Source organism: Brachyhypopomus gauderio, chromosome 13 (assembly GCF_052324685.1).
Source record: "Brachyhypopomus gauderio isolate BG-103 chromosome 13, BGAUD_0.2, whole genome shotgun sequence".
NCBI classification, from domain to species: Eukaryota; Metazoa; Chordata; class Actinopteri; order Gymnotiformes; family Hypopomidae; genus Brachyhypopomus; species Brachyhypopomus gauderio.
The window spans coordinates 9074525-9095112 of record NC_135223.1 but is presented as its reverse complement, the minus strand read 5'-3'; the positions used below and the strand labels follow the sequence as shown (position 1 = coordinate 9095112).

General features: G+C 43.3%; 1 long non-coding RNA gene across 1 annotated transcript; it reads left to right on the top strand.

Moving 5' to 3' along the window:
- Positions 1–1250: 1250 nt before the first annotated feature.
- LOC143474419 (uncharacterized) lies at positions 1251–20588 on the top strand. The gene is made up of 3 exons (XR_013120761.1): positions 1251–1397; positions 19735–19899; positions 20442–20588. It is a non-coding gene; the product is annotated as an uncharacterized LOC143474419 (long non-coding RNA).

Here is a 20588-nt window from a genome sequence, read left to right as displayed (position 1 = left end):
AATTTAACACTCCAGGTTTTGCTGTGTAGGAGAGGACGTAAACGCCATTGGCTGCAGTAAAAAAATGTCTAAAGTCATGGCTCTTCTAATGTTTTTATTCAGCTACTTTTGTGTAAGAGCGGCATATACTTCTGTTTAAAGAACTTCACCGTGCAGTTTCCGCCTTCTTTTGGCAGCATTACCCTTCTCACTAAAACTGCTGATTGGCCGAGTCTTCAGGTGCAAATAACATTGGGCTGGCCCATGTTAATCTCAGTAGTTTGGGCCGGGACATGCATCACACCCACTCTGGCCCTGGACATGTGTTATGAAAATCTGTGCTACCCATCGAACGACCTACCTAGGGCTACTGCGCATGTGCATGGTACTTTCACCGTATGGGTTACGTAGCTGTTCGCTATCCGGTGCAAATTTTTAGCGAAATCTTTGGTTGTTATCCAAATTGTTCGCTATCGGAGGCGTTCACTTACCGAGGTTCCACTGTATTTAGCTAAATGCATATTCAACTTGTACTTTACCGGCGTTGCCTTCTGTGAAATTCTTAATTTTTTTGAAAATTGCTGATAAGCAATCCCATGTCTTTGCATGTCTCCTAAAAGATTTTATGGATGTTAGATTTTACATTCACAAATAATATATACAGTATTTGAACATTATAAATAAAAGGAAAATGAAGATTATACGTTAAAATGTTCATTGCTTTATCTATTTTTAGAAGTGAATATATGACATATCCTACCCAGCATTAAACTTGTCCACAGAGCTGCCTGGGGCAAGAAGAAAGTAGCAAAGGAAGGGATGAATGTGTTGGAATAGTACACATTATGAAGGGATGAATGTGTTGGAATAGTACATGTTGTGGACAGGCGTAGACTTGGGTTTAGGCCTTGTGTGCACTTATGTCATGACGTGTACTATTTGGGTCACGTGGTGTCGGTAATGATTTTTAATATCACCTGTGCACTTGCTAGGTGAGAGGGTGTAGTGTGAGTGAGTGGGTGATGGGGGGAGCGTACTTTTGCTGACCGTTTAAATTCTGTAAGTTGCTAACGTGAACGTTGCCTATGAATTACTGCTTGCATTTGGATTTTATGTCGTTTGTGGATTGTGGGGGTCTGTGGACGCTGATGCTTTAAATACTGGAATACTTGATTTGATACAAAATAAAACAACGCTACCTGAAGCTTGGATTTACGTTCAAATGCTCTAAAGCGTCGGGCATCCCCTATTCAGCCGCTCAACGACTTTGAAGTTTGTTGGACAGTCGTCAACACTGTCAGCAAAATATCAGCAACGGAGTTGCCCGGCTTCAGCGCACAGCTTGAACGCGACGCGAACCTACACGTCACGGTTGTACGAAAGCGGCCTGCACGACTCAGACGGGGAAGACAACGGTGGTATGTAACCGGTGCTTGTGCTGTGTTGGCTATTGTTTGCATGAACGCTGTTTGGTTACTTTGACGAGAAAACGTTGTCGTTGCGACAGGCCTGTCGCACTGCGGTCACGCCATCTGCACTTCGCAAAAGCTCGGTCGCGCTATATCTACACTGACAGCTCAGGTATTACGGTAGCGCTTTTGGAAACGACGCAGGAGGTGTGCAGATATTGAAATCCCATGAATTGATGTTCTGAACCTTAATTAAATATATCTGAAATGCTCATAATTTGCCTTTCAGTTATTTTAACTGTTGGGCATTCATATGATACTGTAAGAGTTCACATTTGAGGAATTAGTTCCCTCCTCTCTCTTTGTTGATGTGTGTGTGTGTAGCGCATGTAGAATGCGATCGGTTAGAAAATGGTTGCCATGGTAATTAATAAAAACAGACGGCGCTCACGGCTCATCGCATGGACAGTGCAAACTGCTGTTCTGTGCCCGAGCTAGAGCCCGTACATCTGACAATCTGTCCGTGTTGCTGTAATGTTAAATGTTCTGTATTGACCTGCCGAGATTTCAGTAAAAACAGTAAACTTTAGATTCCTTGTCGTGCGAAGTTTTTCCACTCACGTCATCCACACAAGTGCCGCAGCTCACATACGGAGGAGCACAAGCACGACAACTGGTGTCAGAAGTGGGATGTCCAAAAAACTCTTCCAGTCGTGAGTACTCCAACCCGATGTGGAAAACTAACTAGCTGGCTGACGGGATTCGAGAGCTAATGCTATAATAGGTCCTGCCGTCCTTGTGCGATCTACTTCATGTCCACCATTACGGCTCTCCTTCATAATAAAAACCCAGGAAGCTTAACAACAAGCAAATGAACGGGATAGAAGGACAATAATAAATAAATAAATAAATAAATAAATAAATAAGTAAGATAAAAGACAATAATAAATAAATAAGTAGGGTAAAGGACAAAGGTAAAAAAAAAAAAAAAAAAAAAAAAACAACAACACAAACAACCTTGTGGACAGGAGGATAATAAAATGACGGAGGAGCTACAAGGAGCTTTAGCAGGATCTCCTGAGTCTGACAGAGCCCCGAAATGGTTACAAGCTTTGCTGGATAATCAAAATCAGCAGACTAAGCAGCTGCAAATGATGCTTAACCCTGTCCTCACACACATAACAAGGGGAGACCCAGCTGCACAGCAAGTCACACCACCTCTTGCTGTTCATGGTGAAAAAGGGGATGAAGTTGCACCACATCATACCCGGGATAGGCGTATCCCAGAGTCTAGTGCTGCACCTTCAGTTTCTTGGGAGATGCCTGTGAGACCAAGAGATTATGTTGGGGGCCCCTTTGCTGCCGAGCTGGATGTAATTTCCAGACAGGCTCGCAACTCTGGCCCAAACAGGAGGGGTGTCAATCCTGAACCTGAACCTAGCAGACAGAGAAGCAGTAGAGACCCTGAGCAGGAAGCCCAGCACTCGTTTTCCTACCAGGAGGGGCAGAGGGTGAATAGCTCTGGCTACAACAGTCGGTACACTCTGCAGGAAGTGCATCGGCCTAAACTTGCCACCTTTGATGGAAATGATGACTGGGACTCATTTCTGTTGCCATTTGAGCGCCTGGCCAGGAAGTATGGATGGAGTACCGCAGAGAGAATAGACAGACTGCATGACTGCTTACGGGGAGCTGCAATACGCTATGTCTGTTCGCTGCCAGAACGCACCAGGGAGGATTATGTTCTCTTAGTTGAACAGCTCACTCAGCGTTTTGGAAAGAGGGATCCGCCTACCACAGTAAGGAGGAGGCTAGGAGAGCTTCGGCAAAGTAGAGAGACATCAGCTGAGTTTGCAGAAGAGGTGCGGCGCCTTGTCACACTTGCATACCCAGGGGTGGATCTCGAGCTGCAGGATCAACTGGCAACCGATGCCTTCCTCAAGGGTCTGAGAAATCAAAAGGTGGCTTATGAAGTTATGAACCGAGATCCGTGCTCCCTGGCAGAGGCCCAAAAATGGGTGGAAGCCCACGAACATAACTTCAAAGCTACTATGGGACGTGAAACTGAAATGAAGAGCCGGGCGAGGCGCGTTTCCTGGGCTGAAGATGGGGACATCTGTGAGAGCTTCACTGCTACTTCTTGTAGGGTGCAGACCCCCCAGTATGTAACCACTGATCAGTTTGCTGAGCTGGCGGACCAAGTCAAGGCCCTCGTTCACTCAGTAGGGGGCCTAAAGTTGCAGTTTGACCAATTTCAGTCTACATATGCAGAGCGCCAGCAAACTAGAGCAAAAATACAAGATTCCCTACCATCAGAGAGGAAGCCAAACCAGCCTCACATGCAGTCCAGTCGAACACGCAACCAGTCACCAAGTCCAAATCGTGATACAGTTGGCCCATGTTTTAAGTGTGGGGATAAAGGACATTTCCGAAGGGACTGCCCAAGGTCACTGAGCCCAACAGTTGCACTTAGGCATGGTGATAGGGATCCAACTTCAGATCATCAGCTACGAGGGCTGCAGATCAGCAGCACCAGCAACAAAGGGGAGAGTCTGCAAATTCCTGTGACTGTAAATGGCACTCCAACACAGGCGGTGGTGGACACTGGAGCTCAAACAACTGTAATCTCAGAGGAGCTGTATAGGATTCTTTTCAGAGGTGATCCAACAAGCCTACGTAATACTTACCTCCTGAATGCAGGAGTTGGAGATGGTATGGAGGCAAGGAGTGGACTAAACATCACATTCGGGATTGCATCCAAAACAATCAAGTGGAACGTGTATGTAGCACCTATACGTGATTCTGTCCTGCTAGGCTTGGATCTGATGAAGTCACATGATGTTGTCATCTACACCCGTGGCAAAGTTTTTATTGGGAACGAACTGGTACCTTCCAAAATAGTAAGAGAGGGCAGGTCAGACTATTGTGTTGCCCGGGTGACCCTAGGGGAGCCCACCACCATACCACCTGCCTCTGAATGTGTGGTGTGGGGCGAAGTAGACGACCCAAGACCAGGTGTTCCAGCTGTGTTAGAACCTTTGAACATTACAGAAGCTGTAGCCTCTGGAAGCGTAGCCACCACTATGGAGGAACGAGTGCTCGTCAGGTTATGCAACTTCTCCACTAGCAAAGCATCCCTGTCGAAGGGGACCTGCCTTGGCGTCCTAGTCGAGGTTTATCCTGAGGAGCCACTCTCTTTGCCGGGGCAAAGCCCAGTGCCCAGCGTAGAGAGGGAGTCAGGAGGTGCGCTGGTGGTTGGAAGGGTGACGACAATCTCCGACTTACCTGAACACCTCCATGACCTGGTTGGTGCTGCTTCTGAGGCGCTGAATGAGGAGCAACAGCAACGTCTCCTCCAGTTACTGTTAACTTACCAATCCGTCTTCGCCAAGGATGATACCGACCTGGGCTACCTTTCTGCTGTCACCCACAAAATAGACACAGGATCAGTCAAACCTGTGCGCCAGCCAATGAGAAGGACACCTCTTGGATTCCAATGTGAAGAGGAGAAGCATCTTAGAGCCATGCTTGAAGCAGGCGTCGTTACGCCCTCCTCATCAGAGTGGGCCTCTCCGGTCGTCCTAGTACGAAAAAAGGATGGGGGCGTACGGTGGTGTGTGGATTACCGCTGTCTAAACAACCTGACGGTCAAGGATGCGTATCCTTTGCCCAAGATTGAGGAATGCCTTGATGTTCTTGGGGGTGCTACTATGTTTTCAACACTTGACCTCCAGTCTGGCTACTGGCAGATAGTGGTAGATGATGGAGACCGTGAGAAGACGGCGTTTCTCACCAAATGGGGGCTATATGAGTACACCCGTATGCCGTTTGGGCTCTGCAATGCTCCAGGCACATTCCAAAGGGCGATGGAGCTCGTCCTTAGAGGACTTCAGTGGGACGCCTTGCTGATCTACCTTGATGATGTAATCGTCCTCGGTAGGGGGGTGGAGGAGAGCCTGAGCCGGCTTGCACAGGTCTTCCAGCGGTTCCACAGCTATGGACTGAAACTGAAGCCATCCAAGTGCCACTTGCTTCAGGAGGAAGTCCTCTTCCTAGGCCACGTTGTGAGTGGCGACGGAATCCGCCCAAACCCCACTCTGGTCAAGGATGTACAGATCTGGGAGCCCCCCAGCAACCTGCGAGAGCTCCAAGCCTTTCTTGGGTTATGTAATTACTATCGTAAGTTTGTCCCAGCCTTTGCAGAACTGGCGAGCCCACTCCACAACCTGCTAAAGAAGGGTGCTACATTCCTGTGGGCGGATGAGCACCAGCATGCTTTCACACAACTAAAGCAAAAACTAACGACTGCACCAGTACTGGGCTACCCCATTGTTGGAGGCGAGTACATTCTTGACACTGACGCATCAAGCCACAGTATTGGAGCAGTCCTGTCACAACTACAGTGGGGAGAGGAGCGGGTTCTGGCATATGCCAGTAGCCAACTCACACCAGCTCAGCAGAGGTACTGCGTCACCAGACGGGAGTTACTTGCTGTTGTTCGTTACACCCGCCAATTCTGCCACTACCTACTGGGCAGAAAGTTCCTGTTGCGAACAGATCATGGCAGTCTCACCTGGCTCTTCCGGTTCAAATACCCCGAAGGCCAGTTGGCTCGCTGGCTGGAGGAGTTGAGCCAGTATGATTTCCACATCGAGCACAGAGAAGGCCACAAACACTGTAATGCTGATGCTTTGTCGAGGCGAACAGAAGGAGGCCTGTATCAGTGTGACTGTTATCAAGCTGGAAAGAACTCGTCAGACCTTCCATGCCAAGGATGCAAGTACTGTCAAAGGCTTCATGAGCAGTGGACAAGGTTTGAGGATGATGTCGATGATGTGGTGCCGCTGGCGGTGAGATGTGTCCAGTCTGGCGGTGAGACCGCTGGTGACAACATTCAATCGTTGGAAGCAAGCCAAGTGTCTGAACCTATGCCAGAGACTCCAGTCATTAACTGGCTCCACTCAGTCAGCTCTGAAGAGTTGGCCAGACTCCAGAAAGCTGACCCTGTCCTCTCTACCCTCCACATGTGGAAAGAGTCGGGAACGCTCCCTACAAAAGATCAGGTGATGCTTGAGAGCCCTGCAGTGAGAAAGTTCTGGCTCTGTTGGCCTCAGGTTGTGTTGCAGGGAGGAGTTTTACATTATTCCTGGGACAGGGTAGGAGCTCAACATTCAGTCTTGCTACTGCTCATCCCTGTTTCCATGCAAGAAGAGGTCCTACAGGCTTGTCACAGCCCTCCCTATTCTGGTCACCTTGGGGAAGTGAAAACTCTCGAGCGCCTACGTCAGAGCTACCACTGGTATGGAATGAGTGAGGATGTGCGTCTGTTCGTAAGGAGATGCCAACATTGCAGTGCACGCAAAGCCCCAGGGCCGCTGAAACGAGCGAAGCTACAAAGCTATCAGGTTGGAGCACCCCTTGACCGTCTCCACTTAGACATCCTTGGTCCCTTTCCAGTATCCAGCTCTGGGAATAAGTACATTCTGGTCATAATTGACCAGTTCACACGATGGGTCGAAGCCTTTCCCGTCCCTGACCAAGGGGCAGAGACCACAGCTAGGAAGCTTGTGTACGAGTTTGTTGCTCGATTTGGAGCCCCCCTTGAGTTGCACACTGACCAGGGCCGCAATTTTGAAAGCTCCCTGTTCCAAAGTGTATGCAAGCTTCTGCAGATCACCAAGACCAGAACCACCCCGTACCATCCGGCATCTAACGGACAGGTGGAGCGGTTCAACAGAACCTTACTCCAGATGATCCGATGTTATGTACACCAAAACCAAAAGAACTGGGATGAGCACCTCCCGTTGCTCACCTCAGCCTACCGCAGTTCCCGGCATGCAGTCACTGGGTTCATGCCTAATCGGCTTATGTTCGGCCGAGAGGTTCACCAACCCCAGGATATCCAGTTGGGAGCTGCAGAACTCAAATCTTCCCGAATGGAGGTGACTGATTTCCTCTACAACCTGGAAGAGGGACTCAAGGAGGCACAGAACACAGCCAGGGAACACCTCCGCACTGCACAGGAACGACAGAAGAAGGTGTACGATGTTCGAGCACGAGAGTGCACCTACAACATTGGTGACTTGGTGTATGTGAGGGATGACACCAAAAGGAAAGGACTAAGCCCCAAGCTCCAAGCACCTTGGAAGGGCCCCTTCATCATTTCTGCACGCCGGGGTCCTGTCCTATATGAGATTCAAGGGTTGAAACGCAGCCAGATAATGCATCACAATCGGCTGAAACCTTATGATGGTGAAGTGGTTCCTGTGTGGGTTGGACGACGAAGGAGCCAAGTGCTACAGCAGCGCCAGGGCCTAGCTATACAGATGGCTGAAGAGGGTGCCCCGTTGGTGCCAGAGCTGCCGTTACAAGAGAGCAATGGTGACAACCTAGTGGAGAAAGGAGTTTCTAAGGAGTCATGTGATCAAGAGAGAGCACCTCACCTGGAAGCCTTGGGATGTGAGCCAAAGGAAAGACCAGGGCTCCAAGGCTTCCCAGGAAAGACCGTTAAGACGTCCAGCGGACGTGTAGTTCAGAAACCGGAGAGGTTCCGGAATTAGTTCTAACAGGTGGACTGTTAAGTGAATTTGTGAATTTAAGTGAGTTTGTATGTCTTTTGAGTTAGTGCTCGTTATATATAAAAAAGAAAAAAAAAATAGAAAAAATTTGAACTTGAAGAAATTGCAGAAGCAAAGAATGTGTATACTGCCATCGAGTTATGTTCACTAATTGGTTCACTAATAGGTTCATTGTATTTGTACTTCACTTGTACTGAAGGGACTCAGTGCTCCTGGAGGGGGGTAGTGTAAGAGTTCACATTTGAGGAATTAGTTCCCTCCTCTCTCTTTGTTGATGTGTGTGTGTAGCGCATGTAGAATGCGATCGGTTAGAAAATGGTTGCCATGGTAATTAATAAAAACAGACGGCGCTCACGGCTCATCGCATGGACAGTGCAAACTGCTGTTCTGTGCCCGAGCTAGAGCCCGTACATCTGACAATCTGTCCGTGTTGCTGTAATGTTAAATGTTCTGTATTGACCTGCCGAGATTTCAGTAAAAACAGTAAACTTTAGATTCCTTGTCGTGCGAAGTTTTTCCACTCACGTCATCCACACAAGTGCCGCAGCTCACATACGGAGGAGCACAAGCACGACAATACCAAACTCAAATAAGAAGATGGCAAAATCATGTTAAATGGCGATTTGGTTGCTTATTTTCACTATTTGGGGGCTCTGTAAAATACACAAATCAAATTATCAAATTACTCCACCATATTCGAAATACACTTCCTAATGTATCATTCCTGTGATCTGCAAGTGTTTTTACTGTAGCATTTTGAAATAACATGATGGCAAAATCATGTTAAATGGCGATTTGGTTGCTTATTTTCACTATTTGGAGCTCAATAAATTACACAAATCAAATTATCAAATTACTCTACTATATTCTTGAAGTACACTTGCTAATATATTATTCATGTGATTTGCCAGTGCATTTTGAAATAATGAGATGGAAAATATATATTACTTTTTTATACATATTGATTTATTAATTCTGATCAATCTTCATTACTATCACTGCTTCCACCACAACCATCATAAACAATTAAATGCACATATTTAAACAGACTTCAGAACATTTCCTGCCATAAACATGGTCGTCATCTTCTTGGTCTTCTGCTACCACTTGTTTAATCTGTGTAGATTTGACAATGCCATTCTTCTGTTGTGGTGTCTAAGGCACTGCTTGGCACAGGCACACAGTTTGGGTGGTACCAGGAGCTGCATCTGCTGCACTGGACCATCACCTCTTTATTATGGGAGGTTCTGCAGACACCGTAAACTTCAACTTTGTCTGTTTCTCCCTTAGGTTGTGGCTGTGTTTTTATGAAGGGAAAGACACTGATGCAAAGATATTTCAGTACTAACTGCACACCTTGTGAATTATATTCCAGTTTTTTACGAATGCTAACATGCGTTTGTCCAATCTGTTGTCACATTTTCAGAACTCTAACATCGGTTTTCAGTGGCTATACAATATACAATTCATGTTTTGGCACAAAATGCAGTCATTTTACATGTTTCTATAATGTTTACATTTTCTATACACACAGTTATCCAATAACAAAATTCTGGATCATTTTTGTCTTATTTACAAATGCTTACACACAGCATATCAAAAATGAACACCTAAGATTCAAAACCTTAAATATTGTATAAAATGCAAAGTTCTGCAAAAACAAACAGGGGCAGTCATGGCCTGGCGGTTAGGGAACTGGTCTTGTGACCGGAGGGTCGTGGGTTAGATTCCCAAACCTAAGGCCATGACTGAGGTGCCCTTGAGCAAGGCACCTAACCCCAACTGCTCGCTGGGCACAGGGCTAGGGCTGCCCACCGCTCTGGGCACGTGTGATCCACAGCGCCCTGGTAATCACTAGTGTGTGTGTGTGTGTGTGTGTGTGTTCTGACTGCACAGATGGGTTAAAAGCGGAGGACAAATTTGGATTGGGGTGTAAAAATCACAATTGACAAAATATTGTACATTTACACATTTACAAAGGCAGCTGAAAATATATTACTGTAATACATATTTTTTGCACATGTACGGTAGATCAATTAAATAAAATGAAGTACAGTAATATACCAGGTCAGAGAGGAGCACATTATAATAATTTGTCCTGCAATTTCAAGTGCTGGTTTGGTCCTTCACAAATGCCAGATTGGTCCCTATAACAGTGGCCTCCTTCTTTCGTTTTTGAATGAACTCTACCAATAACTGGTTCCAGAAGCAGAAAGGGAACAGGTGGGAGGAAACACCAGGACATTTGTGATGGGACAATGTAGCATTTTGTCATTCTCATGTCATCACAAACTGGTTTATAGACCATCCAAGAGTGATGTCCCTTTTCCTCCCGCCCTACTCGCCTCAACCCCACTAATGAACTTTTTTCAGTCTGGAGGTGGAAGGTGTATGATCATCGGCCTCGTGACCAAATGTCTTTCCTGGATGCAATAGATTCCGGTTTTAACAAAGAGCGTAAAGGGAACTTTGTGTTGTGAAATGCAGAGTTGGTATTTAGTTAAGAAAATGCGCTTTTGAACAGTATATTAACTATTTGGCTATTTGTATGAGATAAATGTGTTGCTGTGTTTGGAGTTTTGAAAATGTATCTCAAGTATTGGGAAACACATGTTAGCAGTCGTGTAACCCTATAATGTGAATTGACTTATTCCAGTCTCTTTTCTGAGGTGTGGGAAGGAAAAATTGTCGGGTTACAAATAAAGGAATTTCTCTTTATTTCCAGCCGAACAGCTCAGTACTGGGAAAAACTCGTAGCGCAACTACGCACACACTCTCCTCTCGTGCGAGCACAAGGTCAGCCCCTCAGGTGTCCCTTAATTAGTCCCCCCACAGGGAAGTCAGCCCATCGGAACTAAAATGAACCAAACTGCAGTACAGTGCTACGGAACTTGTATAATATAACGTATAACATATTGCATAACCACATTTTACCCATACATTTTAACTATTAATTTTAACTATGAAATTAACTCTGAATAATAAACATATATATCCATCCCCCTCACAGTCGTAAAAAACTGTAAATGTGAGTGAGAGACTGGGTAACTAACAAGCCAGGTCCATGATGTGCTTTGCATTTAAAATGACTTATTATTTGTATAATGTTGCAATAAAAATATATATTATTGGAAATTTTCATTTAGTATGTACCTCAAAGTCTTCAGCGACAGTAGAACTGTCATTGACAGGTGGTTCTCCAATTGCAGTGAGCATGTCCTGTAAGTTGGTGAAGTGCTTCTCAACACTCTCAGAAGCACATGGGCTGGAGAAGAGAACAGTGCAGAGCATCTCATCCAGTTCTGAGCTTGCAGAAGTCAAGAGGCCAAAGATGTGCATGGCCAGCCTGTAGTGCCTGGGCTCACTAGGGGTGACATGGATCGCATAGATTTATCATCGTATACATACTGTATGCCTATTTATGTAATACAGATTAACTTATAAACATTTTACTTACTGTTTTTTGCACAGTGCCTTTGCATTCTTCATTATATGGCTCAGACAACGATGGAGAATAGGATTTTATTTAATTCTTCTGTAGTGCCTTTTCCAGTTACAGTACTGTTGACGTACTTCAGCAGCAAATCATTGAGGCTTGTCTGACAACACTTGTGATATGGCCTGCATGAGGACTATAGAGCAATCACATATAATCGATATTGGTTGTATGTTCCTCTGTCCATAAAGTTTGGCATGATCTGTTTGAAATGATCTGAAAATATAGAACAGATGCAGTGGTGTGATGACACGTCACATGTTGCTACAGGGAATGGAGGAGATTCTTTGCTTTGGTTTCTCACTACCAGCTCATACACCAAAGGGTCCTGAGCTGGATTGGGTATTTTTTACAATACTGCCTGTTGCATCCAGGTACACCATGTCCTCCTTTGTTCGCCTCTGGAAAATATCAATGCTCTTCTTAGAGCCCAGAGCATTACACCTTTTGAAAGGAGAGACACCTTTTGAAGAACTTCATGAGATGAGTCAGTTTTCATATCATTTTCTGGAGACTCAGAATTTAATTTTGATGTTTCCTCTGCTTACGTCTTTGTCTCTAATGTCATGACTAACATCTTCCTCTTCTTGCACCTCTTCCTCCTGATGCACATCAAGAAAAACACACATGTCGAATCATTGCTTGTTTCAATGTTTCTATGTTTTTCTCCACACAGCATTGACATGTACCTTACTGTAGCTGTAGTGTGACCTAAGGTACACGTAGGATTGTGCACAGCTCTGCCGAAAAGCCGTTATCTTTCAGTAGATATATTCACATTTTAACAGTTAACACGTAACAATGGAGGTCTGCCTTGACCCACTGACACATCGGCTGTTTCTATGACACATCGGCTGCTTATACTGAAACAGGAAAACTACTATTCAGAGAGATGCTCATGTAAGGCCAAAACTGTCTACTGTACATTCTCACCCCTCAGGTTCTCAGTGTGTCCAAACATGCTGGCATATTCCAAGTATTCCTCATAAAACATGTTTGTGACTTGAGGCCATTTGAATTTTTACAAATGTTTATATACATTTTAATAAATTGCAGTTTTTGTGTCACTACCCCATTTTTACATAAGTGGGGTCAAAAATTACCCCAAGCATTTCATACTGAATCTCAAGGCTTTGCTTTGGGAACTTTGAGTTTTAACAACTGTGACTGTCAGGATACAATTTCTGTCCCTCTTACACATCTGATGCCTGCATTCTCACCACCAGGAGGTCACACCAGCATACATGTAAGTATTATCTTCATTTATCAACTCCATGCCTTTTCTGTCATAGAGTAACATGTTGGTCAGCAAAGTAGACAGGTATTTAACTAGCTAACTACAAAATAAGGTTAGTAGTAATGTTAGTACTGTGTTAGCTGGATTACTTAGCTAGCTACCATTACAGTAGCTTTTGCAAAACAAAAAGGTCAAGAAAAACTAAAATAAATTAATTTTAATGGAACAAATACACATGCATACACTCACTGTTGTAGGTGCAGAGCAAATTAAATTCAAACAGGATCATCATGATAAAGGTGGCCTACTGACCTTATGCCCTTTACTTCAGGTTGGCATTTAGGAATACCAGCTGGCTGACTTTGGCAGAATTGAGACGATTTCTTTGCTCTTAAATAATCTGGCCCATTTTACCAAACACTCTCTCTGACGGGACAGATGTGGCAACAATGCAGAGTCTCTTCATCATCATCACCTCATAAAGTCTCGGCTAGACCACCCCTTGACTTTGCCACCACGTGAGGTTCACTAGAGGTTCTTCCACAAAAGCATGGACTTCCAGTACCGAATCAGCCGTTGGATTCTGATTACTGGTCACAAGCCCGGAGACCTGCTGGTCAAAGTCTCTCCTGAGTGGAACTGTCTCCTCCTGCTGCTCCCTGAGCTGCCTCTTCTCCTTCAGCCTGCTGGTTGGGGAGTGTCACCCTTGCTGCAGCACTGCGGAGTTGTTGATAGGCCCTATCAGCATCTACTTCCTTCCCGAAGGCCTTTTTCAGTGCTGCTGCCTCAGAGAGCAAAGCATGGGGCTCAATTTGATCAAAACAGTGTGACATCTGCTGGCAAATGGTTCTTGCAGAATCTGTCAGGTTTCCAGCTCATCCATCGATTGAAGCAATCTTCTGCAGACCTCTTGCAAGAAGTATCACTTTTGAAGCAGTCACATACCTGAGAGAAAGAAAAACAAGGTTGAGGCCTGATAGTAGTAGTAATAATAATGTATATTGTTATCGTGGTTATTATTTATAATACTATTAGTAATAATGGTTTTATAACAAGAACATTCATAACCAATAGACCACACAATATGTTCTATTTATTTTGACTTGGGTCAAGCCCGACAGGCAGGAGCTTGATTGACAGATTTATGACTTTCTTTGGATGTGATTGAACAAATGAAAATTAGGCCTTCATAATCACATTATTCTGACTGTGCAATAATAACAGTAAAACACTTACTCCTCACCACTGATTTCAACAGTGACCTCTTCAAAGGGCTTTAGCATATCACGGGACTGTTTCATTTCCTCCCACTCAACTGGTGTGAGGGCAGCCAGTCTTGGATTAGTCAAGGCCAGGTTTGTCATGATGGCATCTTAATTTTCCAAGGAACCTCAACATCATGTAGTATGTTGATTTCCATCGTGTTGGACAGTCCTGCTTCAGGTGAGATTCTGCCAACCCCAACTGCTTTTGTGTGGCCTTCAGTTTCTCTGTTGCAACTGTACTTCTGTGCACATATTCGACAATCGCCTTCACCTTTTCCACTGTTTGTTTGATGGCAGCAATGCCACTGTGACAATGAGGTTCAGGATGTGGGCAAAGTAGAACAGGCGAGGCCAACCTGTGTTCTGGATTGCTTTCACCACATTTGCAGCATTGTCAGACACACAGGCAGCAACTTTATCCTGAAGTCCCTACTCCCTTGCTGCTACCCTCAGAAGCTGTTCTGACAGATTGTCAGCAGTGTGCCTCTCACTTATCTCACTCAAGCAGGACAGAGACCTTCTTAGTCATCAAAAAATGACATGTCACAGACATAAATGATGATAATGATCTGGATGTCCAGTAGTCTGTGGTCAGGCACACAGCTTTGGCTTTATCCACCTTCACTCTTATTTCTTCATGCGTCTTCCTGTACATGTCTGGAATAATTGTGTTGGACAGTGTTTTCCTGCTGGGTAACACATAGTTGGGGTGTGTCTTCAGTGATGGATTATGGCTGAAAATCCTTTGCAATCATTCTTGCCAGCAAGAAAGCCCTTTGTCTAAGGGAGTTGATGGGCCTTGACACAAAATGGGTCAGTCTGGCTTGTGTTCCTCCTATTACTCGGGGCCTACCTCCTGTTTCCCCTGGTGGTGTGGCAACAGTAGCTGGAGCTGGACCAGTGATGGTGCTACTACTGGTTGGAGGAGCAGTGCTGACGGTGCTGGTTCCTCTTGCTGCTGGTGCAGTGCTGGTGCTGCTAGCACTGATAGTAGGAGCAGGCTCAGGCTGAGGTTCATCCCTGTAGCTGCACACTGGGATGTTTCAACCTTAAATGCCGGTGTAGATTGCCTGTGGAACCTCATTTGGTGGACAGTTTGGCCTTGCAAATTGTGCATGATGCAGTTGTTGCTGAAATGACATGAAATTGTGTCTGTACAACACTTCTGGAATCACTCATCTTGATAACTCAACTTTCTCACTCTCAAACTCTCACTTTTAAGGTAAGGTGTTAGTGGGTTCTAGGAGATGGTTGGACTATACCAATTAACAGGTAAGAAGGGTGAAGGTGATGCTAAAGATTTCAGCACAACTCTAAAATGGCCAAAGGTTTACTATCATAATGTATGTGAGTGTTTGTGTAGGTGTGAGAGGGACATACTATGATTGTTTGCACATATGGACAGCTTTCAATGAAGTGTGTACGTGTGTGTATTCATCCCTCCCTTGTAGACCTGATGGTTCTGCATGTAACTACAATGAAGATAACAACACATGAAAAACAAAGAAGTACACTTTAATTTTAAGTCAAGCATACAGTACACAATAAGTTCTCATTAGTTTATTACAGTGACACCAATCTCTCATTTAGCTAGCAACAGTAAGTTAAAGCCTTAATTGAAGACTCCTCTGAAGTCAAGTTTCCATGGCAACAACCTAGGTCAATCCAGACAACCAGGAGCCAAAGTTTGATTGACAGATTCATGACTTTCTTTGGATGTGACAGTTCAAGTGAAAATTTGCCTTCAAAATCACAGACAGTATTCTCACATGACAATGCAGCTATAATAGTAACAATAAAAATACCCTTTGGAGTAAAAGCTTAATGTTGTTTTATTTTAATTTTATTGTAGTAGGCTATTTATTAGTTTTTGCCATTTTGTGCTCGGCTAATCATATTGTGTTCTTCTATTGATATATTTGCTGCCATAATCTGAAATGTGTAATAAGCTTTCTGTAATTCTCATATTTTAATTCTATTCATAACTTTGACATTTATATATTTGTTCTACCACAATATATGGTATAACTCACTTAGGTTTATTTCTATTGCTACTTGTTTTATACAGTACTTTGTTACATGACACTTTTAGATTGTTTCTAGAAACTAAATTTGTTAAAACAAGGGGGAGGAGTGTGTTTAGATTGTAAGACAGTTCACATTTGAGGAATTTGTTCCTCCTCTCTCCTTGCTGATGTGTGCGTGTTGCGCATGAAGGATGCTGATTGGTTAGAAATGGTTGCTATGGTAATGTAAACAGACGGCGCTCACGGCTTATCGCATGGACAGTGCAAACTGCTGTTCTGTGCCCGAGCTAGAGCCCGTACATCTGACAATCTGTTATTGCTGATTATTATTATTATTATTGCTGTAATGCTGAATGTTCTGTACTGACCTGCCGAGGTTTCAGTAAAAACGGTAAACTGAAGATTCCTTGTCGTGCGAAGTTTTTCCACTCACGTCATCCACACAAGTGCCGCAGCTCACCTACGGAGGAGCACAAGCACGACAATATTTATATGGCTTGACTCCATGTGAGTGAGTGGCAGTGCAAACGTGAATCACATTCTCAGCAACAGTCCTCTGGGTGGCAGCACGAATGTGAATCACAGTGACCGTACGTTCAGTCAACGAATCGGTGAGTGAACGGGAGCCCTTATTTCAGTGAACGAATCATTGCACAAGCACAGTTCCCTCACAATGAGAGTCTCCAATGAGATTCACAGACAACACAGCAGTTCCCTTGCTGGCCAACACAGCCAGAGATGGGTAGAGTATTCAACAATTTTACTCAAGTAAAAGTACTGTTACTTGAACCAAATGTTACTCAAGTAAAAGTAAAAGTATGCATCCAAAAATTTACTTGAGTAAAAGTAAAAAAGTACTTTGATAAAAAGCTACTCAAGTAGTGAGTAAATGCATGAGTACTGTCTCGTGTCAATAAATTACATCATGGGAAATTGAATTACTGGAAACTGACTTTTAATGAAAACAAAAATAATTTATTATAAAAAAATATAATATATAAAATGTATTTATTATAAATAATTTGTATTTTAGTTTGTTCCTAATTATTAGACCTGTGTAACTTTATGTTTAACTTGTGTGTAAACCTGTGTTTAACTTTAATGTGTTCCACAAAGGCACTAACTGATGAGACTGTCAGCCAATACGTGTAGCTACATCTTGACGCCAATTTGTAGCAAACTTTGGTTCAACTAAATCATATATTGCTAGTTTGAATTAGTTTTTAGTATTGCACTGCGTTACTACATTTAATAATTACATCATACAAACGTATACCTCAGAGATAGCATTACACAATACTATACATACGGCAAACTTATTGTATCGTGTTTCCTCAAATTTGATGTTGAGTTCTTGTAGGCTGAAATGTCCACACGTTTTAGCAGACACAACTGACAGCGCATTAACTGTCCTTTTACACGTTTGTAATGTAAACATTGGCTGTATGGCTTTTTCTGTCACTTTCTTGCTACCGGTGGAGAAAGTTTGCTTATGTGATCACGTGACTGACCGGCTTCATTTGATTGGTCACTAACGGTAGCGCGGCGCAAATCCGATTGTAACGGAGTAAAGGTCGCGTTTTTCTCAGCACATATTTACTCAAGTAAAAGTCGTTCATATTAATATTACTCTTACAAGTACATTTTTGTCCAAAAAGCTACTTGAGTAAATGTAACGCGTTCCTACCCACCTCTGAACACAGCTGAGCTGAGAACTGAGAAAGGAACTGAGCAAGGAACTAATCAGCTGAGGAAATGATTCGATTCAGAACGTTTTCTCAAATGATTCATTCATTTGAACTTTTCTTTCAAGTAATAATGATTTCGGGTTCAGGGTCTGGTGACACTGAAAAAGCTCCATACCTCTTCAACTCTTCCGTGCACGGTTTTGTCAACCCATGCACTGATTAAGTAATCTTCTAAGAGGGGGTTGTAAGGGAATTTGTGATTTTTCTGTCTGTGACCCTCAGTCAAAACACTATTACATTCAGTTTACTCACTTATCTGTGTGTCTGCTCCTCAGTTAGAACCTCTCTATCCCTCTGTCTGTCTCTACCTCTCTCCCTGTATTTTTCCACTTCCCCTAGATCCTGTTTACTGTGCCTCCTCTCCTGATAAGGAAAACACCAATCACACATGTTTTATTATTCTTACCCAATTGTGTTGCCTAGGGGTGTATTCAACTAAGGATTTTCATAGTCGAATCTGATTCATCAGCTTTTCCCTTTAGTCAACTAATAATCGAATCGGGTTTTTTTATTTTTATTTTTTTTTTATTTAGAGCACCTTAAACGGGATCCCGTTCTCATTCAGAACAGACTTTTTCCTCTTCAAAGTAAAAACCTAAAACACCCAGATAAATGAATAAACACGGTAGGTTGGCTTTATTCAGCTTTTATTTACTTATTTATTTTTTAATGAAACGTTAGAGAACATTAACCGTGTCACGTATGGCAATGCCCCCTCTCCTAGCGGTCACTCCGGGTTCCCTTGTGTCCGTGTTCCTTGCCTGTTTATCCCGCCCTGCTCGTTTGTCTCCGTGATTCCTCGTTTGTTACCACGCCCCTGTGTCATTGTTATAACCTGTTCCTTGTTTCAGTTCAGTGTTAAGTCCCAGTGATTCCCCAGTCTGGTTATCTGTGGTTTTGTTCATTCTGTTCATTCGTGGTCCTGATCTCATGCTTTCGTGTTGCCGTGTTTGTGCATGTTAATCCTGTTTGTAAGTACGTCTTGTTATCGCTGCCCAGTCGCCCTGTGTATTCTGTTTGGTTCAGTTGCTCTGCGTTCTACCTGTGTTTTGTTTCTAGTATTCGTTCTGTCATGTCTCTCCGTGTTTCGTGTTCGGACTCCCTCTCTGATTTGACCTCTGCATTCCTATTTGACCCTGAGTTCGGTATTCCCTTTATTAAATCTCGGTCTCCTCAGCGTTTGTGTCCGCCTCCTCACTCCGCAGCGTGTGCTGCGTTACAAACCGTCAGTGCGCAGTGCGCATATCGAACTGTCAGACAGGCACTGTGCAAAATGTCAAAACATTTAAAATAAAATATGCCTGCCTGAAAATATTTAAAAATTGCCACACAACAGCAAAAAATATAAGGAAAGGTTCAAGTAACGAGGTTTAAAAGGAAACAACAACTAAAAATGTTTATAGGCCCACTTTCCAAGGCATTGCGACGAAACGACACGACCGAAACAACAAACGGCTGAACTGTTTTTTTCGCCTTATGCGTTTGAAATGGTATGCCATTAGTTGTTGTCGTGCGAAATGAATGACGTTGATGACATAACTTGCACTTTACTTTAGCAAACACTAGAACTAAGTGGTCACCTTGGTTAGCTAGCTAGCTAGTTAGGTTTAGAGAGTGTTTGCTTAACATTTTGGTAGAAAAGATAATTGTCCTGTTAGTTATTAATTAAGTGATAAACCTTTACAGTAAGTCGTGTCCTGAACAGAACAGGCATTAAATATACCAAATACAAATGACTGCATTTCTAAGGTAGAGCTGTGTAGTATTAATCCCAGTATGAGGGGAAAAAACAAATGATCATAGTCCTAACCTACCATAGAAAATCTTGTGTATAGCAGAAAAGAGTATTGTCTTATGGATAAACAGCTACTAATCATTCTTGTAATGGGTCCAAGTTAGATAGCGGTTTTCTCGTTTTGGTGCTCTGTAAAGTAACATGTGGTGGTTGTTTTTGCCTCAGCTTATTCTATCTGAATTTTAAATTTTGTTTTGTAGGTACCCTAAAACAAAATGCTTATCTTCAGAATTAACTAAAGAAGATGTTGAGAGAGCTGTCTCAAAGTGGTTTACCAATGCTCGTGACCATGATGGAAACGCGTGCACTGAGAGCGCAGAGAGACTTTCAAAAAAGGAACGCAGAACAGATGCAAGTAATCAATAGTGAGTTACACGTTTGTGATAATGTGACTATGAAGGCATGTGAAAATCATTGTCATTTTTACTTTCCAAAACCCTGACAGCTCCTATATTGGAGTTTTTTAATGTTTTATGTACACCTAACTTGTAAACACATCACTTGGCCTTTGTAAAATCTCCCCCAAGAGGTGATTAAAGTGTTAGACATCAGTGTCTTTGGAAATTTTGAGTAACTGCAGCAGCTCAAATTAATGAATTGTATAGTATATTTGAAGGAGTACAGGTCAGAATTTTATTATCCTGTGCAAACTAGAAGCTGGCAAGAGCCTTCATAGAGTTCTGTACAGTGTATTTTGGTCAGGACCCAGGTGGTGCAGAAAATACAGGCCTGGTGTGCTAATTAAATAGTACAAACAGGATTTTTATGCTTTACCATGTTTTAGATTCACAGAGAAGGATGTTGATCATTGCTAAAATGGTTTAGATAGTCTGCAGTGTTACTGTTGTGTGCTTTAATTAATATTGTTGTCTGTCTCTCCCTCCCCTCTTCTCTCTCTCTTTACAAGATGTGAAACTACACAACTCAGCAACACACAGTAAAGGATTCTAAAGACTCTTAACATATGTTTTATGGACATTTATGGTTAAAATTGTTAATGAGTTGTCGTTTTCAATAAAACATTTTTATTAGGATTGATCAAGCATTTGTCGTC